This window comes from Pseudonaja textilis, chromosome Z, assembly GCF_049901715.1.
Source record: "Pseudonaja textilis isolate UNSWEBS1 chromosome Z, rPseTex1.2, whole genome shotgun sequence".
Classification (NCBI taxonomy): domain Eukaryota; kingdom Metazoa; phylum Chordata; class Lepidosauria; order Squamata; family Elapidae; genus Pseudonaja; species Pseudonaja textilis.
Window position 1 is genome coordinate 71,617,752 of NC_142008.1, and position 24,793 is coordinate 71,642,544.

General features: G+C 41.6%; 1 protein-coding gene across 2 annotated transcripts in view; it reads left to right on the top strand.

The window, feature by feature from the left end:
* Nucleotides 1–20,011: 20,011 nt before the first annotated feature.
* The window catches only part of HECW1 (HECT, C2 and WW domain containing E3 ubiquitin protein ligase 1), a 329,622-nt gene continuing 324,840 nt past the window's right edge, over nucleotides 20,012–24,793 (top strand). For both annotated transcript variants that reach the window (XM_087915428.1, XM_087915430.1), the window contains exon 1: nucleotides 20,012–21,137. The gene's annotated coding sequence lies outside the window, so the exon portion shown is untranslated. The remainder of the gene's footprint in view (nucleotides 21,138–24,793) is intronic.

A 24,793-nucleotide genomic window follows, 5' to 3' on the forward strand; every position in this document is an offset into this window, starting at 1 on the left:
AAACATAGGCTTAAAACTTCAAGCCAGGCATGCCCTGCAGCCTCGCCCACCCCCGCCAGCAGCTCTGGACTGGGAAGTAGTTCGGCTTTCCCAAATGGCTGTGACTATGACCCCCAATTGCTGCCTGCCCTTACCTTTCTCCCGCAGTTGGTGGCAGAGAGGAAGGCGAGCCAGGGCTGAGCCATCACTATTTGGCTCCCTCCCAGCTCGCATCTTGCCCCCTGCCTGGACCCTTGCCTGCCAGAGGGTGGGTGGGGGAACAGGGAGCAGGAGGCTATGCTGCCTGCATCACCCCTCTGTCAGCCAGCCCTCCTTGCCCACCCACTGGCCTGCGCCTTTCATGGGCTGAAAGGTAAGGGTGATGGCAGGGAAGGGCAATCGACTCTGGCCTTGCCGTGCTCATCCAAATGACTGCCTCAGTGGGGGGCTCTGCTCTAGGTTGCTGCCTGCTGCTCTCCCCTCTGCCTCAAGTCCCGCATCCAGCCCGCAACAGGGGGACATACTTCTTCCAGGGCTGGTGGCCCTCCTGGGTTGGTAGCCTTCAGGGAGGACACTGTGCTCGGGTGCTGAGTGCCTGGACCGTGGATTTTCTCTCAGTCCTCCCACTTGGAGGCCCAGTGTAAGCTGAAGCTGGGCCCAAAAGGCAGCCAGGCCTCACCGTGTCCCCCCCTCACTGAGGCAGCCCTTTGGCTCAGTACAGCAAGTTCAGAGTGGATCTCCCTTTCCTGCCACCAGCCTTACCTTCCAGCTCAAGGGGCTCGCACCATTCTGCTCCCCATGGCCCCCCATGAAGGTAAGGCCCATGCTTAGCCAAAGTGCATGGGCCAGTGGGTGGATGATGGCAGACCAGCTGGTGGAGGGATGATGCAGGTGGCATAGCCTCATGCTCCCTAGTTGCCCACTGCCTCCTGCCCACTGGCAGGCAAGGCCCAACAGTTGCAAAGAGTCCAGGCAGGGGGGGAGATGTGGGCTCAGGGGACCTAGTGGCGGCAGCTCAACCCTGGCTCACCTTCCTCTTGGCCACCAGCCGCAGAAGAAGGGAAGGGAAGGAGGCGATTGGGGTGTGCATTTGCAGCCAGCTGGGAAAGCTGAACTGCTGCCCAGCCCAGAGCAGGGCTTGAAAGCTGAACCTCACCGTGTCCACCTCCCACACCTCAGAGGTGGCCAAGTGCAGTGGGCCCAGAGTTCCCCTCTTCTGCTGTCAGCCTTACCTTCTCAGACCAGGCAAGGAATGGCTGGGAAGAGAAGAGTGGGGCAGGGCAGGGGCAGGCAGTGGTGGGTTCAGCCAGTTTGTTGAACTACAGAAAATTTTAGCTACCAGTTCAGGTGAACCAGTGTAAACCAGTCCCATCACTGGTTCCATTCCATTTTGGTTTACAGGTGCCAGGAGTATTCTGTTGCTAGTGTAAGGAGAGGTCATACTACTTGCTGCTATAGCCTATGGAATTCTGCTTTTTCGTGTTTTGGAATTCTGCAATTCAAATTTCTTGTATTTTCTGGTTGCAATCTAATAAGAAGACTGAGACACAATTATAAATGGTCATTATATCATTGCTACAACAAATCTAATTGTCAAGCATCCAAAAAGTATCCATGATATCAATCACTCCAAGATGTTATCTCTCCAATTGATTTATTAGGAACAGATCTGGCATGTTCAAAAGCGATTTCCCAAGTGAAAGCTTTTTAGTGCAATAACTGCATTAACGGTTTAGGGGGAGCAATTGGTGGTGGTCTTATCATTGAAGTAGTAGCTGGTTTAGTAAATTACAATGGAATACTGGATGAATTTTCCCAAATATTCGAGGAAGACTTAATTGGACAGTGACCGGATTGATTATCTTTGAAATTGGGAACGGACCCAGGAATTTTGGACCCAGTTTCTTACTGGGCAGTTTCAACCTAAGATACTTGGTCAACAAATGTACTTTGTCCCCTACTTTAAAAGGTGGTTGAAAGGATCTATGTTTATCTGCCTGTTTTTTATAATTTTTTGCAACTTCAGTCAAAGCTTTTTTTGTATCTTCCCATCTTTTCTTTAATAAGTTCATCCATTCTGTTAGTGACATGGATGAGGGAGGTTGTCTAGGTAACTCTGGCATCGGGACAAAATCCATTCCAGTGTTGATTTGGAATGGAGTTAATCCCATGCTGCTATGTACGGCATTATTGTAAGCAACCTCTGCAAAAGGTAATAACTCAGCCCAATTTTCTTGTTGATAATTTACATAGCATCTAATGTATTGTTCAATCATGGCGTTAGCCCTCTCCCCTGCTCCATTACAAGCAGGATGGAAAACTTAGGATAACTCTTGAGAGGAACCAATGGTTTTCAGAAGTTCCCTCCAAAATTTTGCAGTAAATTGTACCCCTCTGTCTGATATTATTCTGCGAGGTACTCCATGTAGTCTATAGATATGTTTCACGAACAGCTTTGCAAGTTTTTTTGCAGATGAAAGTCCTTTGCAGGCTATAAAATGGGCCTGTTTAGAGAATAAGTCAATTATAGTCCAAATGATCGTATTCTCTTCACTCTTAGTTAATTCAACAATAAAGTCCATTGTGATCTCTTCCCAAGGTTGGGTTGGTTCAGCAACTTGTTACAGGAGGCCAGGGGTTTTTCCAGTTCTGTGTTTCATTATGGCACAAATTGAGCAACTTTTTACATAGTCCTCAACATCAGGTTTCATTTTTGGCCACCAGAACTGTCTTCTCAGTAAATGTAGGGTTTTCAGGAATCCAAAGTGGCCTCCCAGCCAGGAGTTGTGGCTATGCTTTAGTACCAGTAGTCTTAGGGTTGTGGGTACATAAAGCTTAGTCCCTTTCCAAGCTAGTCCATCATTCATTGTCAACTCAGTTTGATGGTCCAGGAACCAAGGGTCAGTCAATAGGGCCATTTTCAATTCTGTAGTCAGCTTATCTTCCAGGTGTTTGGGGTTGCAGTTGGCTTGGGCTCGAGTGATCACTTGGCCTGCCGATTGAGCTTCTGAAATTAAGGCTTATACTATTTCCTCTCGGTGGCTGTCAGACTGAGGTTTTCTGGACAGAGCATCCGCCAGTACGTTTTTCCCTCTGGGGATATATTTAATGTTAAAGTTGAATCACTTGAAATATTGGGCCCAGTGGACCTGTTTGGGTGATAATCTCCTTGGGGTCTTTAGAGCCTTGAGGTTTTATGATCTGTCCATAACTCAAAGGCCTCTGGTGCCCCTTCTAGAAAATGCCTCCAAGTCAACGAAGTCCATCATATGGCGAATGCTTCTTTCTCCCAGGTAACCCACCTTCACTCTGTGTCTGTCAGCCTTTTGGACACATAAGCGCAAGGCATCAGTCAGCCTTGAGAGTCCTTTTGCAGCAAAACAGTTGCCACCGCTACATCACTTGCATTCGTTTGGACAATAAAAGGCTTGGTCGTGTCTGGGTGCTGGAGGATGGGCTCAGCTGCGAAGAAGCATTTTAAGGCCTCGAAAGCTTTATGACAGTCCATAGTCCAAGCCAGGGATTGACTTGGCTTCAGTTTGGTGGGCAACAGGCCCATTTTTAACAGCTCTGTCAATGGGAGGGCAACTTCAGCAAAGGATGGAATGAATTGTCTATAGAAGTTGGCAAACCCCAAGAAACTTTGAAGTTGTTTTCAGGTTCTGGGGGGGTGGGGTTGCCAGTCCAGCACCATTTTCACCTTTCCAGGGTCCATTTCAATCCTCAGGTTGGATATTCGATAGCCTAAGTAGTCCAACGACTCTTTGTGGAATTCTCATTTTGAGTTTTACATATAATTTGGCGGCTAGAAGTTTTTCTAGAACTTGTCAGACCAATTGAACATGTTCTTCCATGGTTTCGCTGAAGATAAGGATGTCACCCAGGTACACAAGGACCCCCGGTAAAGGTGTGGGTATAGCACCACATTGATGAGCTTCATAAACACTGCAGGAGCCCCCTGAAGTCTGAAAGGCATGACTTTGAATTGGAAGCTATCCAGAGGGCAGTTTTCCACTCATCTTCTTCTTTGATGTGGACCCGGTAGTAAGCTTCCCTGAGATCTAGCTTGGTGAATATCTTGCCCTTCGACAGGTGGTTCAATAAGTCCTTCATAAGGGGGAGACGGTACATGTTTTTGATGCATACGGCGTTCACGCCTCTAAAGTCAACACACAATCTTAACCCGCCATCTTTTTTCTCCTTGAACAACACGGGGGCAGCTAGTCTTGATTTGGCAGGCTCAACAAAACCTCATTCCAAATTGCTGTCGATATATTTCCTTAATTCTCATTTCAGCAGGCATCATGGAATACATCTTTGGTTTTGGTAATTTTGCCCCCGGCTAATTCTATGGCGCAATCAGTGGCTCGATGGGGAGGTAAAACATTACACTCTTCTTCACTGAATGCTTCAGCCAAGTCTTTGTATTGGTTGGGTACCTGGGGGGTTATCTGGGAGAAGGTGGGATGCCATGGATGCTGGCTCAGGCTCTGGGTTCAAGCTGACTAGTGGCTTTGTGGTGGGTGGAAGAGGGGGCAATGGGCCCAGGCCAAGGAGGATTTTTCTGAATCCATCCATCAGGGCCCATTTGTCTAGCCAAGCAAGTCCCAGTATGATTGATTCTGATATCTTGGGGGCCACTATGAAGTGTATGAGTTCGCGATGGGGCCCTAATTCCATCTTGATCAATTCAGTCATCTGAGTGGCTGGGCCCCCCCAATTAAGATTCCATCCACTTGGTCAAATCTGATTGGGCGTTTTAGCAGATTAGTCTTTATGCCCAATTGTTCAATGAGGGGAGTCCAATAAGACATCTAGAACACCCAGTATCAATGATTCCCCGGCCTCCCCTGTGTTTGGTACCACTAACTTGACCTTGGCTGTAAAAGGTATGATGGGATCACTCACCATTGGGTCATCATCTTCGCAGGTCAGGTTCTCGGGGACATGTTGGCTGTCTGGTGGTCCGTTGCTCCCATCTGCACAGAGGGGGTTTTCCCAGCTGTGTTTGGCAAACCTGCCCCTGGTCGGAGATCTTTGTTGATTCTTCCAACCTCTAATAGCTGGATTAGACTTTGACTGCGGAGCTTGTGGCACAGGATCAGGAGCCAGACAGTCAGCTGCTCTATGGCTGACTTGGCCACATTGGTAACATTTCAGCACCCTGATAGGTTGCCTATGAGCAGTTTTGGCTGATCCAGTCAGCGGTCTCCCAGCCACAATTCTCTTAGGCAAGGCTGCTGGAAGGGGTTTCCTGTGTGGGTTGATGCTGCGATCTAAGCTGAGGGATGTGACATACCATGATTGTAAGGTCTCTAGGATTCCCCTAATTTCACAGGCCTTCTTTACTTCTGAATCAATGGCTTTTTAAAAATAGTGTAAAGTCATTCTTTCAGGCCAATCCATGAGGTGGCTTGCGACCCTTCTAAAGTCCCAAATAAATTCTGACAAGGGTTGCTTGCCTTGCCTCATTTCCATTAACTTCTTTTCATTCTCTGCTACCCTGTCTGGATTTTCAAATCTGAGTCTTAATAATTGAATAAATCTGTTTACATCACATAATTTGGGGGCTTGTTCATTGTGTTTTGGGCCACCCAGTCTGAAGCATCCCCTTCATTCATCCCATTTGTTGTGGCCGTAACCAAATCACGCTCTGTGGCATATTGATCTCCAAATTGTTTTATATGGGATCAGATTTGAGTGAGGAACTAATTGAAATGTTCATGGTGGCCATCAAATATAGCCTTAAAGGGTATTTGGTCCGGCCTGGGTCATGGTTGTGGAGGTGGCACAGGCCAGGCCTCTGCAGGTTGTACAGGAATGAAAGGAACTGGCCTTGTGGAGTATGTAGGCTGGGTAGGCCCCCTGTATCCTGGCTGGGTGGTGCCTCTCTGGAATAGGAGTCCCTGTGGCCTCACTGCTGGTTGGGACTGCATTTGTGATGGCCAGGAGGAAGATGGGTGTGGCCTGGTTCCCTGGTTGGATGGAAGGGAGGTGGCTGCTTTCTGTTGTCTGGGCAACCCCCCTTCAGACCGGGGCTGGGTTAGTGCTGGCTGCCGTTGGCATTGAATCCACCCCTGGCCTGGATAAAATCCCCACCCTGGAGGAATACTCTCTGCAGGGCAAAATTCCCTCTGGAAAATGAGGGGATTGCCTCGGAGGCTGCAACATACCTCTGTCACTTGATGGTCTTTCTGGCTTCCTCCAACTGGCATCTGTATAGTCTCCTCCTTCCAATCAGACAGAATAGCAATCTGCCTGGGGCTCGAGAAAGAATTCTCTTCAACCAGCTGGGTTACCTTTGGGTTATAACAACTTTTTGAGTTGAAACACTTCAGTATAGCTCCCAAACCTCTTTCCTCTACTGTCATTCTGAAAGCATCCATCATCTCCTCCAAACAAAGGCTTGCAGATTCAATTAATGTTTCGGAGGGAGGGCCCCCATACTCTCTCCCCTGCATATCTCCAACTTCGGCTGATTGTTGATAATTCTCCATCTCAGGAAAAAGAACTCTGGGGTATCAGCCAAGCCCCTTCAAAAAATAAAAGTTTGACTTGGGAAATAAATATAAGGCATCCAGAAAGTACCATGATATCAATCACTCCGAGACATTTCTCTCCAATTGATTTATTTAGAAACAGATCTGGCATGTCAAAGGCAATTTCCCAAGTGAAATTATTTTCGTGCGTTAAACAGAATCCACCTTCTCTCCTCCCTTCTCTCCTCCCACTTCTACACTTCATAAATCACAAGAACCAATTAACTGCCACTGGAATTTCTTAATATGACATACAGAATAACCTTGAACTTTTCAACTCCTCCAACTCTCTAAAAAAATGTGGCAGCTGAATTTTAAAGCTGACACGATCCCTCTCCCCCCACATTCTGTGTGTTTTTTTTCATTGTCCCTATCATCTAGAGTGGTATCTGGATATACCTGGTATTCATGGTCAATATGGATCATCATAAAAGCTGCCTGTTTTCCTGGGATGTTTGGTTCGGAGGGGGCAGGACTACAGGTTCTTAGGCAACTGAGGCAAGGGGGAATTAATTGACAGAGACAACACAGTAGGACTCCTAGAACACAGACAATAACACTGGTAGCAATGAGGATTTTAAGCCAATGGAAATCTGGTAGACATGAGAAGAGCCAGGAAAGATCTAGGGATGGTTGATTATGGCCAATATCTTGGGCCAGCTCTTTCAAGTGGCAGATATCCTTCTCCAACAGGTCCATAAGTTTGGTCAATTTCAAGGCAACACATACCCCTAAATTCTTTGCAGCCATAATAATAATAATTTAATAATAAAAACATCTATTACCACTTTATTTTCCAGGACAGACCTCTCTGGCCTGTCTCAATTCACTGTTGAGGGCATCCAAGGCATGGGAAGTCAAATTTAAACTTTTGGCTAGGGTGCATGCCAGGCTATTCAAATTTCTGGAATTCCGTACTGCTAGTCCTGGCACTCTCACTAGTGACACAGCCAATGAAATGTATTCAACTTTTGTGAGCAGGGAAACTTTGGAATCACATTCTGAGTCTAAAGCAGAGGTCTCCAAACTTGGAAACCTTAAGACTTGTGGACTTCAACTCCCAGAATTCCTCAGCCAGTTATGCTGGCTGAAGAATTCTGGGAGTTGAAGTCCACAAATCTTAAAGTTGCCAGGTTTGATGACCCCTGGTCTAAAGCATGGAAAGCTCTTTAGTGTGGTCTCTGTAAGGAGGGCATAAGCATTGTTAATCTCCCTAAGGTGCCTCTCCCCCCCCTCCCCGTGGCATTTGCAGGAAGATATGAGAAAGCTTTTAAGCCACACAGGAAGAAACCCCCTGTATGAAGCCTCAGGTAACTGTAGAAGAATTGAATGATTTCTGGATGATTGCATTTGAGATCTGTGTTACTTAGGTTGTGCAATCAATGATTTTTGGAGGCTGGCATCCTGTGAGCATTGTTCAGAGGCAGTGGTTGCAGCAATGTGTAATGTGCACATAGTGGTCCTTTGTGTCAAAAGAACGGTTTTCAAAATGGCTGCACACATGGATGCTGTGGCTAACCGTTCCTTCTTTCAGTGTATGGTGTGTATGATTCTGTGTGTGTTTTGGATCCTTTCCTTGATTGAATCCTGTGGGGCAAGGAGCATCTATAGTCGACAAGCCTTGTTACAAATTGAACTGAAATGTGAAGAGGCTATTATGGACAATTTTCTACATTCTCATAACATATTGAAGGAGGCAGCTAGGCCCCTGTGGGAGCCATGGATCACTATCCCTGTAGGAAGGAGGAAGAGTTGGAGAAAGAAGAACAGGAGGAGGAAGACAGGATGCCATGCTGGGGTTTTCTTTAGGCTGAGTACGTTTCCACACAAGCCTTAAATTCCAAGTATATTTCTTACCAGTGCAAAATCTCTGACTAACAAAATGGATGAATTAAGGCTACAGATTGCAAAGACTAAATACATCAAGAACTGCTGTGTTTTGCTAATCACAGAAACTTGACTTCATTCACTCATTCCAGATGCAGCTGTTGAGCTGGAAGGCTACATAACTCACTGGCAGGACAGGAGTAGAGATTCTGGCAGGATCAAAGGGGGAGGTTTAAGCCTTTATGTGAACAAAAGCTGGTGTATCAATAGACAGTGTATCAATAGACTGTAGACAGCCACTGCTCCATGGATCTGGAGTATATGACTCTTAAATGTAGACCCATATATCTTCCATGGGAATTCAGCGTGATTTTGATTACAGCAGTCTATGTCCCACCTGATGCCAATACTACCATAGTTTTGGGATTCTTGTATAACATTGTTAGTAATCAGCAGAATAAGTATCCTGATGCTGTGCATATCATAGCGGGGGACTTTAATCAAGCTGATTTAAAAGAAGTTCCCCCTAAATTCTATCCGCATGTTAAGCTTGCTACTAGAGGAGCAAATATATTGGACAAAGTATACACCACATCAAACATGGCTATAAGGTTATACAGTACCCAATTTGGGACAATCAGACCATATGTCACTGCTTTTAGCACCAGCATACATCCCTCTTAGGAGACGGGCTCTGCCTATAATAAAGACAGTGAAATCTTGGCCAGAAAATGCTTCCCAACAACTTCAGGATTGTTTTGAGAACACAAATTGGGACCTCTTTTAGCACCTTGACCTAGAGGTGCACCCTGCAACTGTTCTATGCTATATCAAACGCTGCATAGATACTATCACTGTGGATAAACATATTAGGATCTATCCCAATCAGAATCCCTGGATGACCAAGGAAGTCCAGCGCCTCTTGCATGACAGGACCAAGGCCTTTAGGTCCGGTGGTGGGGCAAGATACAGTGTTGCCAGAGCTAATCTGAAGAAAGGTATTTGGAAGGCCAAGATTGATTATAAGAGGAAGATTGAGGACAATTTTTATAGCAATAACATGAGGCAGGTGTGGCGAGGGATTCAACAAATTACAAACCATCAACCAACCAATGTCATCCCTGCTGAGAGGGATGCTTCATTGGCAGAAGAACTGAACCATTTCTTTGCTCGCTTTGAAGTGAAGACATCAGAGACAGATAAAACACAACTTCCAGCCAATTGTAGTCCCCACCTCATTGTGGAGGAACAGGAGGTAAGGAGCATTCTGAGGGCTGTGGACCCTAGAAAGGCTGCCAGTCCTGACGGTATCTCTGGCCGAGCGCTTAAAGACTGTGCTGATCAGTTGACTGGAGTCTTTACCAGGATCTTCAATCAGTCTTTATCCCAGTCCACTATTCCATCTTGTTTAAAGGCTTCCACCATTCTTCCGCTGCCAAAGAAGTTCTCTATCAATAACCTCAAAGATTACAGACCAGTGGCACTCACTCCTATCATCATGAAGTGCTTTGAGAAATTGGTCTGCCGGCACATCATTTCTGGTCTTCCTCATACATTTGATAAACACCAGTTTGCATACAGAAAAAATAAATCTACAGAGGACGCTATAGTCATTACTCTTCACACTGCTCTGGCTCATTGTTAGGAATGATAATCACCTAACAGTTCGGTTGGCAATATATAAACCAGGATAGTTATTTAATACTGTTGTATCTTTAAGAGAGTGCTGTAATTGTGATTGGCTGAGGTTCCTCCAATGGCCATAAGATGGAGCCAGAAACCTGGTTTGCTCTCTTCTCATTTTTCTCTGTTGCCTTTTGCCTGATCGTCATTCTGCTTGGATTGCTGTGAGTCTTGCAAACTGTTAGTAAACTCTGTTTACTCAACTTTGTTTATGATACTGGACTTCATTTTTGGATTATTCTTGGACTGATTGTATTGAATACTACCTGCTTTAACCGTGTATGATTTGGATTCTTTGTTTACCTGTTTACTGGAAGTAAAACCTATATTTTACTATTCAGTGTATCTGTATGCTGGATGTGTGTTATTCCTCACCACTCTCATTATGTTTCCCTGAGTGCATTCATTCTCCTAATGGGGAATATCTCAACACTCATCTAGAACAGCAGGGAGGCTATGTGAGGATGCTTTTTGTGGATTTTAGTTCTGCATTTAATACAATTCTTCCACATAGACTAGTGTCTAAACTTCTGGACCTTGGGCTTTCTAATTCAATCTGCCTTTGGATTATGGATTTCCTGTCTGGCCACTCATAAAGGGTCAGATTAGGTAATCATACCTCTTCAGCTCCTATTCTTAACACTAGCACACCACAGGGTTGTGTGTTGAGTCCCTTACTCTATACTCTTTATGTGCATGATTGCATTCCCACTCACGCTGGTAATATTATTGCTATATTTGCAGATGATAGTGGTGGGACTTATCTCCAGGGGGGATGAATCTGCTTACCGAGATGAGGTGGACCGGTTGCTTTTGTGGTGTGGAAACAATAACTTGGTCCTCAAGACGAAGGAGCTTATAGTGGATTATAGAAGGAGCAGATCAGACATCCAACCCTTGCTTATCAGTGGAGCAAGTGGCCAGTTTTAAGTTTCTGGGTGTTACCCTAAAAGAGGACCTGACCTGGGGTGCCCACATTGCAGCCCTGGTCAAAAGGGCCCAGCAGAGATTATATTACCTGAGATTTCTCAGAAAACAACAACTGAATGAAAAACTGCTGGTGACCTTCTACTGCTGCACCATAGAGAGCATTTTACAATACTGCACCTCTGTATGGTTTGCCAATTGTACAGTGGCAGATAGGAAAGCACTCCAGAGGGTTAATGTCATTGCCCAGAAGATCACTGATCTTCCAAAGATCCCCTCTTTGGAAGAGCTTTATAGATCCCCCTGCCTTAAGAAAGTTCAAAACATTCTCAAAGATCCATCTCATCCTGGGAACCCTTTTTTTTTTAACTATTACCATCTGGCAGATGGTACAGAATAATAAAAACAAGGATAAATAGGCTGAAAAACAGCTTCTATCCCAGGGCAGTAGCTCTTTTGAATTTTGCTGCATAGTGCAGTGTTGGTGTGGTGTTGGGGGTTTCCGGTTCAATGTGTGAGTGAAGGATGTGTGTTTGAGTTTATTTTCATGGTCATGGTCATGATGTGCCCTGAAGATGGTGTTTGATTTCGTTGTACAATGACAATAAAGTAAACTAAATAACCCCAGTCAAAGATGCTGGAGTAGGAGTCAGGGAGGCAAAAGTCCTTAAGCCTAGTGTAACTAAAGATGTTATGTGGTCTAGATGCTACTTCCATTAAGCATGTGGTCAGAATGTCCTTATCTAATTTTCTCCTGTTAGGCAAGTTAGTGGTGTTGAGTATTTCCCTGGCTAAATAGTCCCATATGTTTCCTTTTTCTGGGATGAGATTTGGTTCTAGGAGCGCTGTTACATAAGCTACAAATAATATACAGTATAAGTTGCACATTATGTTTACACTGAGTTTCCTGTTCCCCCTACTCCCCACCCCCACCCCCACTCCTTTTTAAAGGGAAATAATAACAAGGAAATCTAGAGTTATATTCTCACTCCAAAAAAAGGTGAAAATAAGAAGAAAAGAAAAAAGAAAAAAAGGGGGGTGATATCAGTTCTTTTTCTGAGACTATAGTAGTCCAATTTCCTGTAGTCCAATGTCTGTCCACAGGGTATTAAGGATACCAGGTTCTGTGGCATCAAAGAATGCTTCTAGCGTTGATCTGTTTCTGGATCTTTTCCAAGTTTGATGCTGATGCTGAGCTGTGGTCTATAACTGCTGGTTTAGCATGAGTCCAATGGATCCAGGAATCTTTTTCTGCCACTTTGATGGCTGTTTGTGTGGTTAGCAAAACTTGTTAGGGTCCCTTCCACCCGGATTATAGTGTTGATGTTTTGGTGAAGAATTTGATCCACATCCAATCTCCTGGTTTGAAAGAGTGCAGGGCTTCTTCCAAGGGCAAGGTCTGCATTAGGGAACTTCGTGTCCATAGGGTCTGTACTCTCTTGTGAAGGGCTGAAAGATAAGAAGAGAGAACCATATCCCACTTATCTAAGCTGAGGGAGTGGGGATCTAGGCCTTGTAATGTGTCTGGGAGGGGACCAAAAAGGATTTCAAAAGAGGAGTTTCCTATATCTCATCTTGATCTAGTTCTAATATAAAAGAGGGGAACTGAAAGCACTTGTACGAAAAGAGGTGGGTTTCTTGTCATAGCTTACACAGTAGGGTCTTTATCTCTTTGTGAGCTCTCTCTGTCTCCCCCAGAGGAAATTGGTGAGTGAAGGTTTTGGGTGATCCCAAGGGCCTGAAATATATGTGTGGGGATCTGAGCTACAAAATGTTTTCCCCTATCCATATTCAATACAGTGGGTACCCCAAATCTTGGCACAATGTCCTTAAGGAGGTGTGTGGCTGTTTCAAGGGCTGTGGCATGGCAGCATGGGAAGGCTTCCACCCAGTGAGTTAGTTGGTCCCTGCATACTAGAATGTATTGGTAACCATTTGCCCTTGGTAACTGTATACAATCCATTTGAACCCTCTCCAAAGGCTTTTGTGCCCAGGTCTCCCTCCTTTATGGATTGCTTTTCTGGAGGTGGTGTTATTTGCCCAGTAAGTTTTGCAGGCGCTGGCTACCGTTGTTGCCTCGCTATAGGTTCCAGGTGCATACCATACTCTCCTCATAGCATCTACCATGGCTTGTGTTCCACAAAGCCCTTTAGTGTGGGCTATTTTAGAAGGCAGTATATAAGGGAGTCTTTATGGTTGAATTGGGAGAAAATTAAGAGAAAATGTTATTTGAAAATCCCAGTCTGGTTATCAACTATTGAAACCTTTTCTTATCCTATAATATATGAGAAGGAACAAACAGTTAGATATGGGGAAATATTGGATGAAAAGAGTGAACTTAAAACAATGCAAAAACTAGAAGAACAAGGCAGAAAGATGAATTGGTTTTCATATGCGCAAATACATTCAAGGTATCTTATAGATTCTAAAGCGGAGGGATTTTATGATAAATTGACTGATTTAGACAGGATCTTGACAGGTACTGATGAAAAAGTGATTAAAAAATTATACAGTTATTTGTTGGAAATTTTATTAGAGAGGGAACAAGTTAAAGAAACGATGATTGTTTGGGGGAAGAATTTTGGATATGGGATTGATTTGGAGAAATGGGAAAAATTGTGGTCTCAAAATTATAAAATGACAATGTCAACAGCTTATAAAGAAAACTTGTATAAGATGTTTTACAGGTGGCATTTTCCCCCGACAAGAATTGCAAGAATGTTTAAGAACAAATCTGAAAAGTGCTGGAAATGTCATCAGATAGATACCTGGCTCATACTACCATATGTGGTGGACTTGTGAGGACGCTAGAAAATATTGGACTAAGATTTGCATATGGTTGGAAAAAATGACAAAGACACATATAGACTTGAAACTAGAGATTTTTTTATTGGGAATCTTACCTGATATATATAATAAAAATTTGAAGTATTTGATTGTAAATATATTAACAGCGGCTAGGATTGTATTTGCTAAAAACTGGAAGAGTGAGAAAACTCCATCAGAGGAAGAAATTATTAAGAAAATATTGGATTGTGCTGAAATGAGTAAATTGACATTTGAAATTAGAGAACAAGAAGATAAACAATTCTATGAAGTTTGGGATCTTTTTTTATCAATGGTTAGATAATAAAATATAATAATAGAATATTCAGATTTAGCATAAAAATTTTTTTTTCCTTTTTTTTTCTTGATATCTTTATAAAACATTATCAAGATAGATTTGGTATGATCTTATGATTTATTGCAAAATAAACTAAGTAAACTATAGTTATCTCGTTAAAATATGAATTAACAAAATTATAGATAAATGTTTTTTTTAGTGATGATATTAGGTTATACAATTATTGATTGATAATATGAGCTATTATGTAATATAATTATATTAGTGACTAGGAAATGGATGCACAAAAAAAAGTGGTAAACCAATCGATGCACTGTTTGTAAATTTATGAAGAAGGAGCTCTACTCTGAACTTGTAACATGTCTGCTTTTGTTTGAGTTTGCTCCATGTTGAAGAAATCTACAACTGGTATTGTCAAATTTACTTGTGCTTATAAAGAAGTTAAATGAAGCCTCAGCCATCTGTATTTACTTTTTCGGCGCTGAATTTATGCTGCAATACTCTGATCACAAACCGTAAAAGAGTGTTTTAAAGAGAACGGTCCTAATTCTATTTTTATTTCATGAGTAGATTCTATAGGAATAATTTTCTTCCGACTCACATTATGTTGTTCCGAGCCGCTGGAATCACAGTGTCTTTATATGGGGGCTCTGTAATTAATGATGAGGTGGCTCCGGTGTCAACTAAACAGTCATATTTTCCCACCTATAATCAGAGAAATGATGGGTTGCCCTTTGGGGCCATTCCATAGGGGAATTGTGAGCCCATTGAAGGTAGCTAGCTGTATGTTCAGTGTATTCACTTTCATTTTCTAGTCAGAAAAATTGTGCATCACTTCCCCTTCCTTGCTCCCATTGGGGTCTATCACTATCTCTGTGCTCATTGTAGTGGAATGGGTTGTTTTGCGGGAAAGGGGCTGTAGGCGGCTCATGATGTTGATTATATCTCTGCTTGCCATGGTAATATGAATTATTGCTTGGCATTGAGCCTCTAGGCAAATCTTGAGGTCAGCTGTGAAATGGTCTGCTTACAGTATTGACCAATATGCCCTGCTCTTCCACATTTATAACAGTGTTGGCACCCATCTTAGGGCTATCCTTCCTTTTTACATTGCCAGCATCCCTGCCAGATACCAGTGGTCTGGCGTTGTATTTGTCCAGCAGGTTTTGCATGGCAGCAAAAACTTTTAGCTCTTCATGTCTATCTTTCTTTTCTTCCTCTTTTAATTTATCCCTTTAGTCATAGACGAAGTTTGTGATCCTGTGCAGCTCCACTATTTCCAAGGTAGACCAGTTAGACACGATACAGGGAAAATGTTCCTTGATGTCACTAGTAGACTGGTCTATAAAGGCTGAGGCTAACATTCTCAGATCTTTTTGGCAGTTTAGGTCTAGGTGGGTATATGTTATGGCTGCATCTGAGAGATGAACCCAAAAAGCATTGGGATTTTCTTTTTCCCTTTGGGTCGTCTTTTGAAATTCTATCCGGTACAGGTTTGCTCAATAGGGGAGCCATTATTTTTGTCTCAGTTTTCCCATCGAGGAGATGGGTTTCTCCTTTAGCTTGATCTTTCCTACAGTTAGGTCTTTGGTTCGGGCTAGCTCAGCCCAGCAATACCAGTAGGGTAATTGGCTGGGCTTAACCTGGGGTGTAAGTGCTTTTAAGATTTTAAAGTCAAAAGTACTGCTGTCAGGCCAAATTTGTCATCCCTTAGCAAAGCCCATTTTTTACATATCTTTTTCGCTTTTCTCTTATTCATACCAGCCAAGACTGACATCTGCTTTTTGTCCCATGCCTTGAGCAAATTTCCTAAAGAGGTTTCTACCACCCCTGAGCTGCAATGTCCCAAGTTTTCCCCTTCCAATGTGGGGTTTGACACTTTGGCTCAGCTGGACTACATGTCAGTTTTCAGAAAAAAGTCTGGAGAGGACTCCGGTTCCCTTATGGAATATGCACACCTCTTTCATTAGGGAAAATCCACCACTGGTTTTCAAACTCCTCTAAAAAATGGAAATCTGGGAGGATCTGCTGGCCACCAATGCACGGGTCCCTCCTACAACTTCACAATTACTATCTAACTAACTAAATTCACAATTATCTAAAAATCCTGGGTTTTGCTTTGGGGTACACTGCAGTTCCCTTTGTTTTTTTCTTTTATTAACCACTTTTCACTCCACTGCTTTTTCTTGCGTTCCTCAGAAGATCTCACACTCTATGACCCCCCTTTCCCAATCAGGGCTCTTTCAAACTAGCAGCAGGTTGGGAAGTGAGATCCATCTATTGTTCATAGGCAAAACGCACAGACACACACCTTTTCCACTCTTACTTCCACTCTCCACAAGTTCTAGGGTTTTAAATTTAAAGTGGCACTCACCTGCTTTCAAGCAGCTGTTGAGTGCAAGGCTCAAAGACTCCCTTTATTACTCAATGCCTCCATGGATGTTTTCCCAGACAAAGAAGGTCCGTGCTGGTTGGGTTTTGATCTCCGGGCCCCATCTGGTGGCTGGATCAGCCGGGAGTCCCTTCATTGTTGCCAATTATTGAAAGGTAAAGCCTTTTCCGTTTTACGGATTCAAATCTCCCGGCTGGGAGAACTTGCGGCGGAAGGATTTAAAGCTAGCTGCGTGAAAGTCGGAATTAATTTATTGGTCATTGGAAGGCAAGCGGCAACAAAGATAGCGTTCCTGGGGCTAGCGACTTCAAAACTAAGTAAACCTCTTTTTATACCCTTTAAAATCATCTGATTTTATGTGCATGATTGTTTTTTATGGTGTTAAATCCTGTGTTTTGTGATTAGGTCCTTCGGTCCTGGGTTGCAATTTCGGCGGGGCAGAAGGCAAGTGAATGCTAGTGTGTTTGAGTGAATAATTGTTTTATAATCCAATCTTTGCCCTTTGTTCTTTGTCATTAATCTGTTTGTGCCATTTTGCAACATCCTGTGCTTTCTGTTTGTGTTTAGCTGGGTTAATCTTTTGTGTTTGTTTGTTGTTCTTGCAATGTCAGGCTTTTTTTCTTTCCTTGCTATCGTGGTTTTTAAGTCCTGCTTTTCAATGTTTATTGTACTTCATAATGGATCTCGTCCTCCCCCCGCCCCCTTTTTTTTTCTTATGTGCCTAAAGCCCCTTTTCACTTTAGCTTTTTTCTTTTTGGATATTTGTTCTATAGTTTCCTATTCTGATATGCTTAGAGCTCTTCTATTTCTTCAGCTTTGGGTACTTGTAGGATAAAGTTTGTGTTTAGCTAAGTTTGGTTTTGGTTTCTGATCTAGTTTTTCCTAAGGCAACACTGTCTCAGAGCAATTCCCTTCCTACATGCATGTGTGACACATACCATAGAGTAATGCCATTTGGGAAAGGATTAAACATTCACCCATCTTCTTGCTTTCTCTCCACTAATACAAAGAACAAAAAGACAAGTCAAGAATAACAGAGTTCCTATTCTTTTTCAGATAATTTTCAGATAGGATGCCTCTACATACAGCCTTTCCACATTGTTTCCTTTGACACTATCTCTTTTTTTGCTTCTTTTCCATATTGAGGAATCATTTTTCTAATTCTGTACTAACAAAAAAAAGTCTGTTCTTTCATACCTATGTTCCTCTCCATGTCCATGGAAATGGTGTATCAAGGAAGTGTTTTTAGGATAGATTTGGTATGATTATATGATCCATTATAGAATAAACTACCTGAATTATAGTTATCTCATAAAGTATGAATGAATAAAATCATAGTCAAATGATTCTCTAATAGTGATACTAGTATATATAAGTTTGGATTGATAATACGAGTTATTATGTAATGTAACTGTAATTGAGACTACGAAATAAATGCACAAAACTGATGAACCAACCGACACACTGCTTGTATATATGTATGGAAGAGAGCTGATGTTTTTATGTTCTGTTTGTTTTGTTTGTTTTTAAAAAAACCAATAAAATTGTTTTCAAAAAAAAAGGAAGGACTCTTGTTTATAGAAACAAACTAACAGTGATCCTAATTACAACCTTTATTTTTTAGAAAAGGAAGGAAAGGGGAAGTAGTACTATAAACAGGGGGTAGGAAAGTATGCTTTACCCAGCCTGGGCAGAAAGGGAAAGGGTGGAAAAGGTAAGAGTTGAATGGAGCAAATGTTAAATATTTGGGAATATACTTAACAGCAAAATGTGCAAAGATAAAAGAAGACAATTATATAAAATCACTTGAGCAAATAAAATTAGATTTCAAAAAATGGAAAAACCTACATTTATCAATGTTAGGAAGGATTGCCACAATAAAATTGAATAACCTACCAAAACTGCTTTTCCTGTTCCAAACAGTACTCATAAAAATTGAAAAAGAATTCTTTGGTGATTTGAACAAATTGACACTGAAATTTATTTGGCAAGGAAAAAAAGCGAGAATAAAATTGAAACTGCTACAAGAATCTTTAAAAAATGGACGGTTTGGATTACCAGACTGGTCTTTATATTACCAAGCTTGTGTGATAACTTTGTTAAAAGAATGAATAACCCTTAGACACAAGAGACTGTTATATTTAGAAGGATATGATTTACAATTAGGATGGCACACCTTTCCCTGGTATGAGAAGAATAAAATCCACAGATACTTTCAAAACCACTATATAAGAAACTCACTAATATCAATAAGAAAACAATAAAATTTAAAATATACTTGAAAATTCTAGAATGGTTTCAGTGATGGAAGCCTTTACATACCCAAAATCTGGTGAAATTTGAAAAAAATGTGACATACGAATACATTTTGGACACTGAAGGAAAATTAAAATCAAAGCAAGAGCTTGAAGAACAGGATATTATATTATCATGGTGGCCTCAATTGCAAATACAATCTAGATATGATATAGGTATGAAAAAGTATGGCTTTTATAAAGTACAAACACTCTTTGATAAAAAATACTGTTGAACTCTGATGAAAAATTAATTAAGGTATATAACTTTTTGCTAAATTTAAAGGAAGATGAACAAATAAAAGACACAATGGTACAATGGGGGAAAAAACTTTGCCTATAACATAGAATTAGAGAAATAGCAAAATTTATGGGAAAGGAATAAAGATTAACAATGGCTACTTCTAATAAAGAAAATTTATATAAAATGTTTTATAGATTTACCAGCTACTAGATTAGCTAAAATGTTTAAAAATATGTCTAGCAAATGTTGGAAATGTATTCAAAAGATGGGCACATTTTATCATATGTGGTGGACTTGTGCTAAAATAAAAAAAATGGGCAAAAATACACAGATGGCCAGAAAAGATAATAGGGAAAACCTGAACTGTTTTTATTATGGATGATATCAGAAAAAAATTGATATGAAAAGTATGTATTTAGTATTACATGTCTTAACAATAGCAAGGATGATCTTTGCACAATATTGGAAAGATGAAGAAACACCAAAAGATGAAGGGATAATTAAGAAAATACTAGACTGTCCAGAAATGGATAGACTTATATTGAAAATCCATCAGAAAAAAAGACACAGAATATTATCAAACATGGAATTTATTTTACCAGTGGTTGGAAAAAAAGGGTGGAGAGTAAAATGGAATCTGTATTGTTAAGCAAATTAAATACCCAGACAACAAGATGTTTATCAAGCATAAGAAATGTAGTTAATAGAAAATTAATACATTTTTTTTAAGAATAACAGAGTTGGAAGGGAGGTCTCCTACTCCAACCCCCTGCCCAGGCAGGAAACCCTATGCCATTTCAGACAAATGGTTATCCAATCTCCTCCTAAAAACTTCCAGGGTCGGAGCCTTCACAATTTCTAAAGGCAAGATTAATTATTCTGTCAGAAAATTTCTTCTTAGTTCTCGGTTGCTTCTCTCCTTGATTAATTTCCATCCATTGCTTCTTGTCCTGCTTTCAGGTGCTTTGGAGAATAGCCCTCTTCTTTGTGGCAGCTCCTAAGATATTGGATCACTGCTACCATGTCATCCCTAGTCTTTCTTTTCATTAAATTAGACATACCCAATTCCAGCCACCTTTCGTGATATGTTTTAGCTTCCAGTCCCCTAATTATCTTCGTTGCACTTCTCACTCTACGATGCCACTCAAAATTAGTGTCTATTTTATAGAAGGAAGAGCTATTCAGAGTGCATATAGATATACCAACTCTAAAGACTATGATCTATTTGGCTTTGAAATCCATATAAATCTCTGGTGTGGTTTCTATTTATTCTTCAACCATGGGTTGCATACAGTGGTGGGATTAAAAAAATGTTACTACTAGTTCTGTGGGCATGGCTTGGTGGGCGTGGCAGGGGAAGGATACTGTAATATCTCCAGTCAGAGGTGATATTTGCCGGTTTTCTGAACTACTCAAAATTTTCACTACCGGTTCTCCAGAACTGAATCAGAACCTGCTGAATACCACCTGTTGCACACCACTCCTTAACAGCCCCCTCCCCCATCAGGAATTGCAATGAATGTTGTTTAGAAAGCAGATTTACTATTTATAGCAACCTTATAAGAACCTATAAAAGCTTAAGATAGAAAGCCTAATAATATGGTTACCTTAGTAGCTAATATTTTATGCAAATGGATGTGCTCATTGCCAAGTATAATAATCATTAAATTCAAATCTGTAATCTAGCAGAGAAATAGGCAAATGAAGAAAAAGGAATTCAGGGAAAAATATAACAGTATGAAATATAGCACAACTGCATTTCATACAAGCAGCAGTTTCTAAAATTAGATTATGCAAATTTGGTTAACCCTAGGGCTGGAATTAATGTGAGCAAAATTTGAATACAGCCTGTGATAATCTAGAAATACAATGACTGGAACAATGAAATATTTTTTGTTTCTATTTGCGTAATATAATGCATTACTTTTGTTTTTTCCAGATTGTACATAAGTCATCATTTTATTTATTTTTAACATGAAAATGCTGTTCCTCCTTCTCATTCATGTCCTGTACTCTACAGCAAAGGAAATTTACAGGAAGTCATCCCTGTGAATATGTACAATTTCCATCTTCATAAATGTTTGATGTGATATAGCATCATGAGAAATGGAGGAAGTAGTTATTGAAGGTAGGATGAAATGCTTATTGTTGCTGTAAAAATGTCTTTTATAGTATGTACATTCCAAAGACTAAATGTCCTAACATTGTGGTAGATAATAAATACTATAGACTAGACCATGTCTCATATCTTCAATTTCTACATGTATACTGTAATAATTAAAATGTGCTGCAATATCAAAAAATAATCTTTATGATCCAAATAAAAAGTTTAAATAAACAAATACATTTCCTCTATACAACTAGTTCTGAATGACAGGAATGTAGGTATGAATTAAGAATTAATTCCAAGGCACTATTCTGGGGAGTTTACATCCTAAATGTTATTTTGCAACTGTTGAGATTGTAAACTATCTGTTCTTTGCTCATAATTTAGTTTCCAAACCTTTTGCACATAAATGTCAAGTACAAAAACCTAATTAACTTTCCTGGATTTGAAACATTCTAGTCGATTTGTATTAACATATCTGCAATTTCACAATTCAAATTCTGTTTATGCTATAGGTTTTTTTTTAACATCTTAATAATGGTCCTCTATTGCTAGGGTTATATCTGGTGTTTAAAGTGTTAAGAAAATAAAAACCTAAAACTAGTGCAATTCTGTATCACATTATTTTTCTCACAAAAACCAAGTGCTTGATAATTTATTTATTGTTTTATGAAATGTATAGATTGTATGTCTCTATATTTTATCTATTTTTAAAGGATGCTAACTTTATTTTGTCTACATCTGGCCCCAAGATTCTCTGAGCCACTTAAAAATGTTTAAAATCAGGCCAACAATGGCTGACTTTCATTGATCTTTAAACAGTATACCACACTACATGAGCAATTAAAAGTGACAACATCACTATTGATAGTAGAAATGTAACACAGGCTTTAATCTTTGGCCTACAGCAAGAGGTCTTTTGTCTGTTTCAATTTTCTTTTACATGGCAGCATATATTATCAACATGATTACCTAGGCCTCCTTGAAAAATGCTGAGTAGGACCAGCTCCAGTTAACACTTGGATACAGTTGGAGGTGGCCAGAAAATCCCACAGGGTAATCAAAGAAACCGCGTAGGGATCGCCAAACTTTTGGACCACCAAACTCATAATTTTAGATCCCAGGGACCACTAAGCGGTTCTGTGGGCATGGCCTAATTTGTGGGTGTGGCTTGGTTATGTGACTGGCTGGGTATGGCTTGTATGTAAATATTATAAATATTTATATAAATATTGTTTTTTTTTATTAAAAAAGAGCAACTTTTACCCAAAATCAGGCAGAGCAGGCAGGCAGATTGAGTTGCTCACAGAATCACAGATTCATTCAGAAATCTATCTATCTGCCATTGGCTAGCTCAGTTTGTTCACATAAAATTTGCTTGCAAGCAAACTCATAAAATTAACTCACACCATACCATACATGTAAATATTTAACTTTTTATTAAAAAGAGCAACTTTTACCCAAAATCAGGCAAAGCAGGCAGATTGAGTTGCTCACAGAATCATTCAGTGATCTATCTATCTGCCATCGGCTAGCTCAGCTCTCAAATTTGCTTGTGGTGAGCCTGCACTGAATTTGCTTGCAAGCAAACCTTCAGTCCTAAGGGAGGTTTGGCTGTGCTGAGCCGAAGATCTAAAGATTAGCTAGAAAGCAAGAAATCCAACCATTTCCTGCTTCCTAGCTAATCTAAATCTCCTGGCACAGCAGAATAGATGATGGTCGGAAAAAGAAAAAATAGCAATTTAGCAGGCAAGTTTACCGGGTAAGGAGTGAGTGGGTGGGGAGGGTTCCCGTGGGCCATGTGGGCCGCACAGCCTTGTGTTTCTGCGCAGCCTGGATGAATTGCTTTGGGGAGGTGCTCTTGGGGTGAAATTTCTCTGCGGCCCACCAAAATTTTCTCACAGCCCACCAGTGGACTGCAGCCCACCAGTTGGTGACCATTGACCTAGAACAGGGGTTGCCAACCTTTTGGACCTCAAGGACCACCAAACTCATAATTTTAAATCCCGCAGATCACTAATATGAATCCAGCATGCCACTTGCTGAAGCGCCTGGACTCCCACTAATGGGATGGGGGTGCTTCAAACACTTAGCTTGGCTGCCTGTTTCTGCAACCTTAAATACTAAAAGTCATTTGGACCTGTTTCCCACAAAAAACAAAACACTGGGATCTCTCTTTGTCTCTCTCCTCTCTCTCTCTTTCCCTCCCCTCCTCTTTCTCCCTTTCAATTTTTTCTCTCTCTTTCTCTCTTTCCCTCCCTCCCTCCCCTAACCCTAACCCCACCTCCCCACCAGCCATCTGGTCTTCAGCACGTGGCTCGTTGGCCTCTGGACATCAGATTCCCACCACCCAGCACCAGTTCAGAGGTTCCTTTCCCTTCCCCCACCCCCTCGCAGACCAGGGAAGACCCAGGAAGGGCTCCGATGCCGTGATCTCCCATTCATTACCCTCCCATCATGCATCAGTCCATCCGCTGCCTGTATCAACCCTATTGCATGCAGACACAGGTGCGCTGCGCCCCACCAAAATTTTCTCACAGCCCATCAATGGGCCGCAGCCCACTGGTTGGTGACCACTGGCCTAGAACATGACTCTGGTAAACCACATCAGTACTGTTAGTAAGAAAACATCACAAGGAGTCAAGCATGAATAGAAAAAAGTTTAATTACCACCGATATCTGATTTGATATATCACACTTTCTGATCATTCTCGATTCTGAATACACAAATAAGCACTCTCTTTTATCTAAAACTTTTACTGTTAAAATGCTTTGATTATGTCATAAGATATAAATAATGAATGTCCTACACTCTTCTTCATGAGAAACAAAGCAAGAGATAGGCTTGGGAAATGAGTCGACTTGAAGGTAGGTGTAGGTGGCCACTCTTCATTTGGGAAGTATGTCATAAAGAAGGAGAAACAATATTGGATGAAAAATAAAAAGGACAAGAGACAGGCTGCAGAAAAGCAAGAAAAGTTATAAAAAGGCACTGTCTTTGGAATAGGCTGCCAGTTCTGCTTCCTTAGCAGTTTTTAAAGAGTGATTGATAAAATATCGGTGATTGATATCCTTGAATCCTATTGTCCAGAATTTACCTAAGCCAGAAATCTCAGTCACCCCATTCTTCTATTAGGCTAATCCTAACAGAAAAAGAAAAAAAATAAAGTAATAACTACCATATTTCTCATAAAATAAGGCTGGGTCTTTTTTCTTTTTGAGCCTCGAAAAAACGGCTAGGATGTCTTTTCGGAGGTGACTTAGTTTCCTCCCCCACATGCATCCCAACCTAGAGCGCCCCATGCGCACTCACCTCTCCATAAGGCTGCTTCTGTTGGCCGATGGAAGCTCCCCGAAGGTAGAGTTACCAGCCGCTTCTATCAGCCGGTAGAAGCGGCATCGTGGAGAGTTGAGTGCGCATGGGGCGCTCTAGGTGGGGGTTGTGTGCGGGGGAGGAAATCTATCGGCTGATAGAAGCGGCTTCATGGTGAGGGGAGTGCGTGTGGGTGCTCGCCACGAGGGCGCTCGTGGCAAAGCGCCCTTGCGGTGAGCGCCCACGCACTCCCCTCACCACAAAGCCATTTCTATCAGCCGATGGAAGCTCCCCGAAGGCAGAATCACCAGCCGCTTCAGGGCAAGGTGTTGCTGCCTGCGTAGGGGTCCTGACAGGAGTGCCC